The sequence below is a fragment of the Hyla sarda genome, unplaced genomic scaffold (assembly GCF_029499605.1).
Source record: "Hyla sarda isolate aHylSar1 unplaced genomic scaffold, aHylSar1.hap1 scaffold_259, whole genome shotgun sequence".
Lineage (NCBI taxonomy): Eukaryota > Metazoa > Chordata > Amphibia > Anura > Hylidae > Hyla > Hyla sarda.
The window spans coordinates 266,753-280,475 of record NW_026609279.1 but is presented as its reverse complement, the minus strand read 5'-3'; the positions used below and the strand labels follow the sequence as shown (position 1 = coordinate 280,475).

The 13,723-nt window shown below is 45.9% G+C and overlaps 2 protein-coding genes across 4 annotated transcripts in view; one reads left to right on the top strand and one right to left on the bottom strand.

Annotated features, from left to right (window-relative positions):
* Nucleotides 1–274, bottom strand: part of RAB40B (RAB40B, member RAS oncogene family) — a 51,365-nt gene extending 51,091 nt beyond the window's left edge. For both annotated transcript variants that reach the window (XR_008869228.1, XM_056553211.1), the window contains exon 1: nt 138–274. The gene's annotated coding sequence lies outside the window, so the exon portion shown is untranslated. The remainder of the gene's footprint in view (nt 1–137) is intronic.
* TBCD (tubulin folding cofactor D) overlaps nt 1–13,723 on the top strand; it is a 324,749-nt gene that overhangs the window by 58,529 nt on the left and 252,497 nt on the right. The window contains exon 1 of one of the 2 annotated variants that reach the window (XM_056553204.1): nt 4,959–5,405. The exons of the other annotated variant lie outside the window; for it this stretch is intronic. The gene's annotated coding sequence lies outside the window, so the exon portion shown is untranslated. Of the gene's footprint in view, nt 1–4,958; nt 5,406–13,723 lie in introns of those variants that run through there. 2 annotated transcript variants of the gene reach the window in all.

The window sequence follows — 13,723 nt, the reverse complement described above, 5'->3', positions numbered from 1 at the left end:
CATATATACTATACATACACACACTATACATAAAGTACACCCCTCCGGAGCCCGCACTGCACACACCGCACACGCAGCAGATACCGCGCCGTCGTGTGGGCACAGTACACACCATCACGTACACACACGGCTCCTACCTCTCCCGTCTCCAGCACAAGACGTTCTGCCAGACGTGGAGAAGACTTCACAGCCTGACAGCTCCCGCCCCGCCTCCTCCTCTCTCTGATTGGACAGGATGACAGTTGCTATGGGATCAGTCTTCTCCCATTGGCTGATGAAGCTATCCATCACTATGCGGGGCGGAGTCTTCTCCCACTCTCCGTTTTGCCTCCAGGTAAGGGGAAAAGGTGGGCGTGTTCATGGAAAGCGATGGGCGGAGACTGGGAGGGGCTTCTGTTGTTTACAAACGCGTGTTGAACTCTTGGCTCATGCGCAGTAGATGCTGTGCTGTCACTGGTACATTGTAACGGAATATAAGCTTCTTGTCATCCTGCATATGACTGTGATGGGTCAGTAGTGACTCCTGTATACACTCACTGTCCACTTTATTAGGTACACCATGCTAGTATAGGGATGGACCCCTTTTTGTCTTCATTGATACTGGCGCCCAGGACTTGTCGAGCCCATGGTTATAGACAGGTCAAAAGGACGTACATTTACCTTTGATGCCATGAAGGGGTTAATTAATTTTGACTCATTTCATTGCACCCAGAATCTCTCCCATACAATCATCTTGCTTCAAAACTTAACCGCAGATACGCCTTTTTACGGCGATATTAACCCCTTCACAACCCCCCCCCCCCCCCCCCCCCGAGGTTTTCCCCCTCTAAGGGTCTGTTCACACATACGGAATTCTGCCTCAAATTAGAGCCCATAGACTTCTATAGGATTCCACATACCATACACACCTCACCTGGAATATGCTGTTCAGTTTTGGGCACCTGTCCATAAAAGGGACACTGCGGAGCTGGAAAGGGTGCAGAGACGGGCGACTAAACTAATATGGGGCATGGAACATCTTAGCTATGAGGAGCGATTAAAGGAGTTACAATTGTTTAGTCTTGAGAAGAGACGTTTAAGGGGGGATATGATAAACGTATATAAGAATATAAATGGCCCATACAAAAAATATGGAGAAAAACTGTTCCAGGTTAAACCCCCCCCAAAGGACGAGGGGGCATTCCCTCCGTCTGGAGAAGAAAAAGTTTAGTCTCAAGGGGCGACACGCCTTCTTTACCGTGAGGACTGTGAATTTATGGAAAGGTCTACCTCAGGAACTGGTCTCAGCAGGAAATATTAACAGCTTTAACCCCTTAAGGACCGGGGTTTTTTCCGTTTTTGCATTTTCGTTTTTTGCTCTTTGCCTTTAAAAAATCATAACTCTTTCAATTTTGCACCTAAAAATCCATATGATTGCTTATTTTTTGCGCCACCAATTCTACTTTGTAATGACGTCAGTCATTTTGCCCAAAAATCTACCGTGAAACGGAAAAAAAATCATTGTGCGACAAAATTGAAAAAAAAACGCTGTTTTGTAACTTTTGGGGGCTTCCGTTTCTACGTAGTATATTTTTCGGTAAAAATGACACCTTATCTTTATTCTGTAGGTCCATATGATTATAATGATCCCCTACTTATATAGGTTTGATTTTGTCGCACTTCGGAAAAAATCATAATTACATGCAGGAAAATGTATATGTTTAATATTGTCATCTTCTGACCCCTATAACATATATTTTTCCGTATATGGGGCGGTATGAGAGCTCATTTTTTGCGCCGTGATCTGAAGTTTTTAACGGTACCATTTTTGCATTGATAGGACTTTGGAATTTTTTTGCGCGTACGCCATTGACCGAGCGGTTTATTTAACGATATATTTTTATAATTCGGACATTTTCGCACGCAGTGATACCATATATGTTTATTTTTATTTACACTGTGTTTTTTTATGGTAAAAGGGGGGTGATTCAAACTTTTAATAGGGAAGGGGTTAAATGATATTCATTCACTTTTTTTTCACTTTTTTTTTGCAGTGTTATAGGTCCCACAGGGACCCATAACACTGCACACACTGATCTCTTATACTGATCATTGTTATCCCATAGGGACCTATAACACTGTACACACTGATCTCTTATACTGATCATTGTTATCCCACAGGGACCCATAACACTGCACACACTGATCTCTTATACTGATCATTGTTATCCCATAGGGACCTATAACACTGCACACACTGATCTCTTATACTGATCATTGTTATCCCATAGGGACCTATAACACTGCACACACTGATCTCTTATACTGATCATTGTTATCCCATAGGGACCTATAACACTGCACACACTGATCTTTATCATTGCTCACTGATTTCTCATAGGAAACCAGTGATCGATGATTCTGCCGCATGACTGCTCATGTCTGGATCTCAGGCACTGAGCAGTCATTCGGCAATCGGACAGCGAGGATGCAGGTAGGGACCCTCCCACTGTCCTGTAAGCTGTTCGGGATGCCGCGATTTCACCGCCGCTATCCCGAACAGCCCACTGAGTTAACCGGCACTTTTTACTTTCTCTTTTAGCCGCGCGGCTCAGCTCTGAGCGCGCGGCTAAAGGGTTAATAGCGCGCGGCGCCGCGATCGGCGCTGCGGGTCCCGGCTTCACTATGACGCTGGGCCCGCCGTGATATGATGCGGGGTTACCGTGTAACCCCGCGTTATATCACGGGAGCAGGACCAAGGACGTACCTGTACATCCTTGGTCCTTAAGGGGTTAAAACAGGATTAGATCCATTCCTGGAACAAAATAACATTAATGCTTATGAAGAAATATAAAATCCCATCCCTTCCCCAATATCGCACCACATCCCTACCCCTTAATTCTCTGGTTGGACTTGATGAACATATGTCTTTTTTCAACCGTACTAACTATGTGACTATAAATCTGCTCATCGACCCCTATAGAAATGTTACTTTCCCACCTACGGAGCGGTGTTAGGGTTTATTTCTTGCACCATAAGCGGTAGTTTTTAACGGAACCACGTTTTTGTTGTTCTGACTTTTTGATGACTTAAAAAAAAAAAAAAAATTCTGGAATGTAATGTGATCAAAAATCATCAATTTGAGGGTTGGGAATTTTTTGCCGTTGACGTTGTTGACCGCGCAGGATCAGGAATGGGATCATTTAATAGTGCTGACAATTACGCACGTGGTGATACCAAATATGTTTATTTTTGATATATAAAAAAAGGGAAAGGGGGCGATTTCAATTTTATAAGGGTTTTTTTCATATATATATCTTATAAGATGAGTGAAAACATTTTTTTTTTTTTTTCACTCGTCTTTGGCGCTTTTTGTGCAGTTTTGGGCTCTGGCAGTATGTTGAGACTATGGCGTTGTTTTTTTGTTTTTTTTTTACAAAATCTTGACGTTTCTCTCACATTGAAGTTTATGGGAGCAGAAGAAAAAAAAATCGGCATGTGTGTTTAGCGTTGGCGTTTTTTTTATTTTTTTTATTTTTTTTATTTTATCCCATTTCTTTCATAGAAATCCTTGAGTCACATAATTTGCCATGATAAAAACAAAGGGAAAAAACACAGACTAAAACCCACTATTTAAAAAAAAAATAAAAATAATAATAATAATAAAATAGCCACACGCTTTTTCAGGTCAAAAACAGGAATGAAAAAAAAAACGAAAACCTTGGGCAGACTTTAATAACCGCCGGTCCAGGGAAAGACGCCATGGCACGGGTAAGGCCTCCCCAACAACCCATCGGTACCTCGCGATTACATCACGTTGGGGGGGGGGGGATGTGGGACCCCTAGACACCAGGGATCACCACCATCTACTGTTTAAATGCTGCTATCACTATTGATCACGGCATTTAACCATTTAAACGATCTCCCATGTCCGTCATTACCGGCAGATGTCTGATGGCGGCGGTTTTGAAGTGAACCCACGCCATATTCCACTCACCCGTCCCGCCATGTACTGGTACGTCCAGGGTCGGGAAGGGGTTAATAAAAAGGAACCGATAAAATATACGGAAAGTATATCGGAAAGTACAACCTTGCCCGCAAGTAAAAAACAAGCTTAGGTGCTAAGGCCCCAAAAGGCATATCAGATCAGAGGAAGGGGTTAAACTTGGGGACAGAGGAAAGATGGCGGACATTGGAGACACCACAGAGGCCATATTAACCCTTCATATAAGTTTCATGCAGTTATAGTTTCCCAACCAGTGTTGTCTCCAGCTGTTGCAAAACTACAACTCCCAGCATGCCCGGACAGCCAACGGCTGTCCGGGCATGCTGGAAGTTGTAGTTTTGCAACAGCTGGGGGTCCACAGTCTGGAGACCACTGACCTAGATTCTAGGAACCAATATGTGACCCCATCGCCAAGCACAGCCATAACAACCACGGTAACCATGGCGCCTGAGGAGAATCCATCCCAGAATCCCTTGTGGTGATGAGGAAGATGGAGGACATGGCCAACAGCTGTCCGGGCATGCTGGGAGTTGTAGTATTGCAACAGCTGGAGGTCCACAGTCTGGAGACCACTGACCTAGATTTTAGGAACCAATATGTGACCCCATCGCCAAGCACAGCCATAACAACCACGGTAACCATGGCGCCTGAGGGGAATCCATCCCAGAATCCCTTGTGGTGATGAGGAAGATGGAGGACATGGCCAACAGCTGTCCGGGCATGCTGGGAGTTGTAGTATTGCAACAGCTGGGGGTCCACAGTCTGGAGACCACTGACCTAGATTCTAGGAACCAATATGTGACCCCATCTCCAAGCACAGCCATAACAACCACGGTAACCATGGCGCCTGAGGAGAATCCATCCCAGAATCCCTTGTGGTGATGAGGAAGATGGAGGACATGGCCAACAGCTGTCCGGGCATGATGGGAGTTGTAGTATTTCAACAGCTGGGGGTCCACAGTCTGGAGACCACTGACCTAGATTCTAGGAACCAATATGTGACCCCATCTCCAAGCACAGCCATAACAACCACGGTAACCATGGCGCCTGAGGAGAATCCATCCCAGAATCCCTTGTGGTGATGAGGAAGATGGAGGACATGGCCAACAGCTGTCCGGCCATGCTGGGAGTTGTAGTATTGCAACAGCTGGGGGTCCACAGTCTGGAGACCACTGACCTAGATTCTAGGAACCAATATGTGACCCCATCGCCAAGCACAGCCATAACAACCACGGTAACCATGGCGCCTGAGGAGAATCCATCCCAGAATCCCTTGTGGTGATGAGGAAGATGGAGGACATGGTCGACCGACTCAGCAAGACTTGGATGAAAAGAGAGTTTCCTCACCAAATTAATGAAGATATGTAGCTGAAGGCGGTGCCGTGCTGGGACTTGTAGTCCTCCTCGAGCTAAGAAGGAGGTAGGTCTGTCTTTTCTGATATAAATATATATACAGATAGATAGATATGTTACATGTCTGACTCTGGAGAAAAACAGAGCTGATTTCTTCCAAAAACAGCGCCGCCCCTGTCCTCAGGTAGTGTGTGGTATTGCAGTTCAGTTAAATTGAGTGGAGTCACATTGTAATACCACACACAACCTAAGGACAGGGGCGGCGCTGTTTTCGGAAGAAATTACCCGTTTTCCTCATCCCGGAAAACCCTTTTAACCCCTCCGTGCCTTCTCGGGCTTAACCTCTTAAGAACACAGTCAGCTGTAATCTATGCGTTTCCTTTTTTCCCTTATAAGAGCCATTACGCTTTTATTTTTCCATCCACAGACCCATATGAGGGCTTGTTTTTTGCGCGACCAATTGTACTTTGTAATGACCTCACTCCTTTTACCATAAAATATACGGAGAAATAAAAAAAACTATACTATTTGTGGTGGGAAATTGAAAAGAAAACCGCAATTCTGCTACTTTTGAGGGGTTTTGTTGGTTCGTAGCGCACTTGTTGGTAAAACTGACAGGTTCTCTTTGTTCTGTAGGTCAACGCCATTAAAACGATATCTAATTTATACCGTTTTTCTATTATTTTACAACTTTAAAAATTTTTTTCAACTTTTTGCAAAAAAATAAATATTCCTAAAATTGCCCTATTCTGACCCCTATAACTTTTTTTTATTTTTCTGTATACGGGGCTATACGAGGGCTCATTTTTTGCGTCATGATCTGTAGATTTTATTGGTACCACGTTTGTGAATTTTTAAACACTTTTTATTCCATCTCTTCTGGGATACCATGTGACCAAAAATCAGCAATTTTGGACTTATTTTTTTACGTTCACGCCGTTCATTATACGGGCTCAATAACATTATATTTTAATAGGTCGGACATATTCGGCGATACCAAATATGTCTATAAAAAAAAAAAACTGTGTAAATAAAAATAAACATATGTGGTATCGCCACGTGCGTAAATGTCCGAATTATAAAAATATATAGTTAAATAAACCGCACGGTCAATGGCGTACGCGCAAGAAAATTCCAAAGTCCAAAATAGCATATTTTTGGTCACATTTTATATCATGAAAAAAATGAATAAAAAGCGATTAAAAAGTCCAATCAATACAAAAATGGTACCGCTAAAAACTTCAGTTCACGGCGCAAAAAATTATCCCTCATACCGGCCCGTATGCGGAAAAATAAAAAAGTTATAGGGGTCAGAAGATGACATTTTCAAACGTATTCATTTTCCTGCATGTAGTTATGATTTTTTCCAGAAGTGCGACAAAATCAAACCTATATAAGTAGGGGATCATTTTAATCGTATGGACCTACAGAATAATGATAAGGTGTCATTTTACCCGAAAAATGTACTACGTAGAAACGGAAGCCCCCAAAATGTACAAAATGGCGTTTTTTCTTCAATTTTGTCGCACAATGATTTTTTTTTCCGTTTCGCCGTAGATTTTTGGGTAAAATGACTGATGTCATTACAAAGTAGAATTGGTGGCGCAAAAAATAAGCCATCATATGGATTTTTTGGTGCAAAATTTAAAGAGTTATGATTTTTTAAAGGTAAGGAGGAAAAAACGAAAATGCAAAAACGGAAAAACCCCAGGTCGTTAAGGGGTTAAAACTTTGGCGGCCATCCTGAACCATCAGACCCCCCCGCAATCTCGCTGCAGGGGATCCGATGAGTCTCAACAGATACCGTGGCTGCTTTAGGTGCTGTGATCAGTAACGGCTGATGGCAGCCGATACTCACCAGGTATGAAGCGTGCTCAGCTATGCAGAGCGTGCTTCATATACCCCGACTGCAACCAGGGCGTACATGTTCGCCCTGTGTCGTTAAGGGGTTAACAAGCGATAATGAAGTGGCCGGTGAGTGTACACGATCACTTGGCAGGTGCCGAATTTTTTGGGAATTATTTTAGGAGACTGATGGAAGAATCGGCGCCCTAAATAACCGCCCCGTTATTTTTAGGTGAGACACGGCGATCAGTCAGAGGCTGCACATGTTGCGGTCACAGACCCCCGAGACCCCTTTAGATATTTATGGATGCCCCCCGCCCCAAGATATGTGCTCGGAATTCACCAGGGCAGACAAATATTTTTCTTTGCAGTTTTTCGGGGCAGGTGAAGGGGCAGTAAGGGCGCCGGCAGCCATGAGTATTTTAGGACGTTGCTCCTTTAAATCCGTGTCACATGATCATGTCAGTCACCCATCAAGTACGGGGCGGGGGTCTTAAAGGGGGGCTCCACAGCTACACTGAACCCACACTCACATTCCTGTGGTCCTCAGGGAATTGAAAAACTACAACTCCCAGCATGCCCGGACAGCCAACGGCTGTACGGGCATGCTGGGAGTTGTAGTATTGCAACCGGTTTTGTCACATGATGGTGGTTGTGGTTCTGTGTGAATCTTTGAGTATCCACTGCTTAGATACCTGATTGTATTTGATACAGGCTCAGCAGACAGTATCACACATGATAGGCTTGGATACACGGCTCAGCAGACAGTATCACGCATTATAGGATCAGATACACGGCTCAGAAGACAGTATTTCACTTGACAGGATTAGATACACGGCTCAGCAGATAGTATCACACATGATAGGCTTGGATACACAGCTCAGCAGACAGTATCACACATGATAGGCTTGGATACATGGCTCAGCAGACAGTATCACACATGACAAGATTAGATACACGGCTCAGCAGACAGTATCACACATGATAGGATTAGATACACCGCTCAGCAGACAGTATCACACATGACAGGATTAAATACACGGCTCAGCAGACAGTATCACACATGACAGGATTAGATACATGGCTCAGCAGACAGTATCACACATGATAGGATTAGATACATGGTTTAGCAGTTAGTAGCACACGTGATAACTTTGGATACACAGCTCAGCAGACAGTATCCCCTGTGATAGGCTTGGATACACTGGATAGTGTCTGTATAGGGTGGTCTGGGGTCTCGGGGGTCTCGGAGGTGACTGGATTAGATACACAGGTCAGCAGACAGTATCCCTGTGATAGGCTTGGATACACTGGATAGTGTCTGTGTAGGGTGGTCTGGGGGTCTCGGGGTGACTGGCAGCTGTGACATTCCTGGCATCTCCTCCTCACATATTCCCAGTAATAGTCGCAGTCGCAGTTGTCGTCTCTATATAGAGAATTGTCTGGAATTCTCTTCTCCGAATACCACAAGGAATGTGAGAGATACCTCCAGAGATACATCACCACTGGTGTATCCAACCACGTATCACAACCATTTATCCAACCACATAACACCGCCGTGTATCCAACCACGTATCAAATCCGATTATCCAACCGCATATCACAGCGTGTATCCAACCGCGTATCACAGCTGTGTATCCAACCGCGTATCACAACCATGTATCCAACCGCGTATCACAGCTGTGTATCCAACCACGTATCACAGCTGAGTATCCAACCGCGTATCACAGCCGTGTATCCAACCGCGTATCACAGCCGTGTATCCAACCGTGTATCACAGCCGTGTATCCAACCGCGTATCACAGCCGTGTATCCAACCGCGTATCACAGCCGTGTATCCAACCGCGTATCACAGCCGTGTATCCAACCGCGTATCACAGCCGTGTATCCAACCGCGTATCACAGCCGTGTATCCAACCGCGTATCACAGCCGTGTATCCAACCGCGTATCACAGCCGTGTATCCAACCGCGTATCACAGCCGTGTATCCAACCGCGTATCACAGCCGTGTATCCAACCGCGTATCACAGCCGTGTATCCAACCGCGTATCACAGCCGTGTATCCAACCGCGTATCACAGCGTGTATCCAACCGCGTATCACAGCTGAGTATCCAACCGCGTATCTGGGGCACCAGGGGCACTGTAGGGGGCATCTGGGGCACTGTATGGGGCATCTGGGGCACTGTATGAGGCATCTGGGGCACTGTATGGGGCATCTGGGGCACTGTATGGGGCATCTGGGGCACTGTATGAGGCATCTGGGGCACTGTATGGGGCATCTGGGGCACTGTATGGGGCATCTGGGGCACTGTATGGGGCATTTCAGACATGGTATGGGGCATCTGGGGCACTGTATGGGGCATCTGGGGCACTGTATGGGGCATCTGGGGCACTGTATGGGGCATCTGGGGCACTGTATGAGGCATCTGGGGCACTGTATGAGGCATCTGGGGCACTGTATGAGGCATCTGGGGCACTGTATGGGGCATTTCAGACATGGTATGGGGCATCTGGGGCACTGTATGGGGCATCTGGGGCACTGTATGAGGCATCTGGGGAACTGTATGGGGCATCTGGGGAACTGTATGGGGCGTCTGGGGCACTGTATGGGGCGTCTGGGGCACTGTATGGGGCGTCTGGGGCACTGTATGGGGCGTCTGGGGCACTGTATGGGGTATCTGGGGCACTGTATGGGGCATCTGGGGCACTGTATGGGGCATCTGGGGCACTGTATGAGGCATCTGGGGCACTGTATGGGGCGTCTGGGGCACTGTATGGGGCATCTGGGGCACTGTATGAGGCGTCTGGGGCACTGTATGGGGCGTCTGGGGCACTGTATGGGGCGTCTGGGGCACTGTATGGGGCGTCTGGGGCACTGTATGGGGCGTCTGGGGCACTGTATGGGGCGTCTGGGGCACTGTATGGGGCGTCTGGGGCACTGTATGAGGACTCTGGGGCACTGTATGGGGCGTCTGGGGCACTGTATGGGGCGTCTGGGGCACTGTATGGGGCGTCTGGGGCACTGTATGAGGACTCTGGGGCACTGTATGGGGCGTCTGGGGCACTGTATGGGGCGTCTGGGGCACTGTATGAGGCGTCTGGGGCACTGTATGAGGCGTCTGGGGCACTGTATGGGGCGTCTGGGGCACTGTATGGGGCGTCTGGGGCACTGTATGGGGCGTCTGGGGCACTGTATGGGGCGTCTGGGGCACTGTATGGGGCGTCTGGGGCACTGTATGGGGCGTCTGGGGCACTGTATGAGGCATCTGGGGCACTGTATGGGGCATCTGGGGCACTGTATGGGGCGTCTGGGGCACTGTATGGGGCGTCTGGGGCACTGTATGGGGCGTCTGGGGCACTGTATGGGGCGTCTGGGGCACTGTATGGGGCGTCTGGGGCACTGTATGAGGTGTCTGGGGCACTGTATGAGGCGTCTGGGGCACTGTATGGGGCGTCTGGGGCACTGTATGGGGCGTCTGGGGCACTGTATGGGGCATCTGGGGCACTGTATGGGGCGTCTGGGGCACTGTATGGGGCATCTGGGGCACTGTATGAGGCGTCTGGGGCACTGTATGAGGCGTCTGGGGCACTGTATGGGGCGTCTGGGGCACTGTATGGGGCGTCTGGGGCACTGTATGGGGCGTCTGGGGCACTGTATGGGGCGTCTGGGGCACTGTATGAGGACTCTGGGGCACTGTATGGGGCGTCTGGGGCACTGTATGGGGCACTGTATGGGGTCATCATTAAGGGGGGGGTCAAGGTGATTCTCTGGGATGATTTTACCTTCTGATGTGAGAATATTGGGGTCCGACCCCTGAGACCCCACAGTCCAGCACTAGTGAATGGGACCGGCTGCATTACCAGGCACAACCACTTGTATGGTGGAGGCGCTGTGTGATTGATCTGAGGTCGGAACCTACTGATCAGATATTAATGGCACATAACTACTCCTCCCATCATCTTCCTCTTTTCTAACACCTAGAGGAGATATAGGGCAGTGGTCTTCAAACTGTGAACCTCCAGCTGTTACAAAACTACAACTCCCAGCATGTCCAGACAGCCTCCAGCTGCTATAATGGATGTTGCCTGCAGGGCTGGGATTTCTCATGTTTTGTATTTCTGTGATTATTCTGCCCTCTAGTGGCTGAAATCATGATCTACATCACCATCATTCATGAGAACCAAGCGGACAGTATCACACATCAAAGGATTAGATACATTAACTCAGAAGACAGTATCACACATCAAAGGATGAGATACATTACCTCAGAAGACAGTATCACACATCAAAGGATTAGATACATTAACTCAGAAGACAGTATCACACATTAAAGGATTAGATACATTAACTCAGAAGACAGTATCACACATCAAAGGATTAGATACATTAACTCAGAAGACAGTATCACACATCAAAGGATTAGATACATTAACTCAGAAGACAGTATCACACAATATAAACTTAGATACCGAGGCTCAGCAGACTGTATTATATAATAGCAGCTGATGTATCTAAACCTCTTGGGTGATACTGTTTCCCTAGCTGATGTATCTAATCCTCTCATGTGTGATACCGTCTGCTCAGCTCATGTATCTAATCCTCTCATGAGTGATACTGTCTGCTGAGCTGATGTATCTAATCCTCTCATGTGTGATACTGTCTGCTGAGTTCATGTATCTAATTCTATCATGTGTGATACAGTCTGCTGAGTTCATGTATCTAATTCTTTCATGTGTGATACTGTTTGCTGAGCTGATGTATCTAATCTCATATGTGATACTGTCTGCTGAGTTGATGTATCTAATCCTCTCATGTGTGATACTGTCTGCTGAGTTCATGTATCTAATCCTCTCGTGTGATACTGTCTGCTGAGTTCATGTATCTAATTCTTTCATGTGTGATACTGTCTGCTGAGTTCATGCATCTAATCCTTTCATGTGTGATACTGTCTGCTGAGTTCATGTATCTAATCCTTTCATGTGTGATACTGTCTGCTGAGTTCGTGTATCTAATCCTTTCATGTGTGATACTGTCTGCTGAGCTCATGTATCTAATCCTTTCATGTGTGATACCGTCTGCTGAGCTCATGTATCTAATCCAGTCATGTGTTATACTTTTAGTTAAGCTGATGTATCTAATCCTCTCATGTGTGATACTGTTTGCTGAGTTGATGTATCTAATCCTCTCATGTGTGATACTGTCTGCTGAGCTGATGTATCTAATCCTCTCATGTGTGACACTGTCTGCTGAGTTGATGTATCTAATCCTCTCATGTGTGACACTGTCTGCTGAGTTGATGTATCTAATCCTCTCATGTGTGATACTGTCTGCTGAGCTCATGTATCTAATCTTCTAATGTGTGATACTGTCTGCTGAGCTGATGTATCTAATCCTCTCATGTGTGATACTGTCTGCTGAGTTGCTGTATCTAATCCGCTCATGTGTCTAATCCTACCATGTGTGATATTGTCTGCTGAGTTCATGTATCTAATTCTATCATGTGTGATACAGTCTGCTGAACCTATGTATCTAATCCTCTCATGTGTGATACTGTCTGCTGAGCTGATGTGTCCAATCCTGCCATGTGTGATACTGTCTGCTGAGTTGATCTATTTAATCCTCTCATGTGTGATACTGTCTGCTGAGCTCATGTATCTAATCCTTTCATGTGTGATACTGTCTGCTGAGTTCATGTATCTAATCCTTTCATGTGTGATACTTTCTGCTGAGTTCATGTATCTAATCATCTCATGAGTGATACTGTCTGCTGAGTTCATGTATCTAATTCTATCATGTGTGATACTGTCTGCTGAGTTCATGTATCTAATCCTTTCATGTGCGATACTGTCTGCTGAGTTCATGTATCTAATCCTTTTATGTGTGATACTGTCTGCTGAGTTCATGTATCTAATCCTCTCATGTGTGATACTGTCTGCTGAGTTCATGTATCTAATCCTCTCATGTGTGATACTGTCTGCTGAGTTCATGTATCTAATCCTCTCATGTGTGATACTGTCTGCTGAGTTCATGTATCTAATCCTCTCATGTGTGATACTGTCTGCTGAGTTCATGTATCTAATTCTATCATGTGTGATACTGTCTGCTGAGTTCATGTATCTAATCCTTTCATGTGTGATACTGTCTGCTGAGTTCATGTATCTAATCCTCTCATGTGTGATACTGTCTGCTGAGTTCATGTATCTAATTCTCTCATGTGTGATACTGTCTGCTGAGTTCATGTATCTAATCCTTTCATGTGTTATACTGTCTGCTGAGTTCATGTATCTAATCCTCTCATGTGTGATACTGTCTGCTGAGTTCATGTATCTAATTCTCTCATGTGTGATACTGTCTGCTGAGTTCATGTATCTAATCCTCTCATGTGTGATACTGTCTGCTGAGTTCATGTATCTAATCCTTTCATGTGTGATACTGTCTGCTGAGTTCATGTATCTAATCCTCTCATGTGTGATACTGTCTGCTGAGTTCATATACCTAATTCTCTCATGTGTGATACTGTCTGCTGAGTTCATGTATC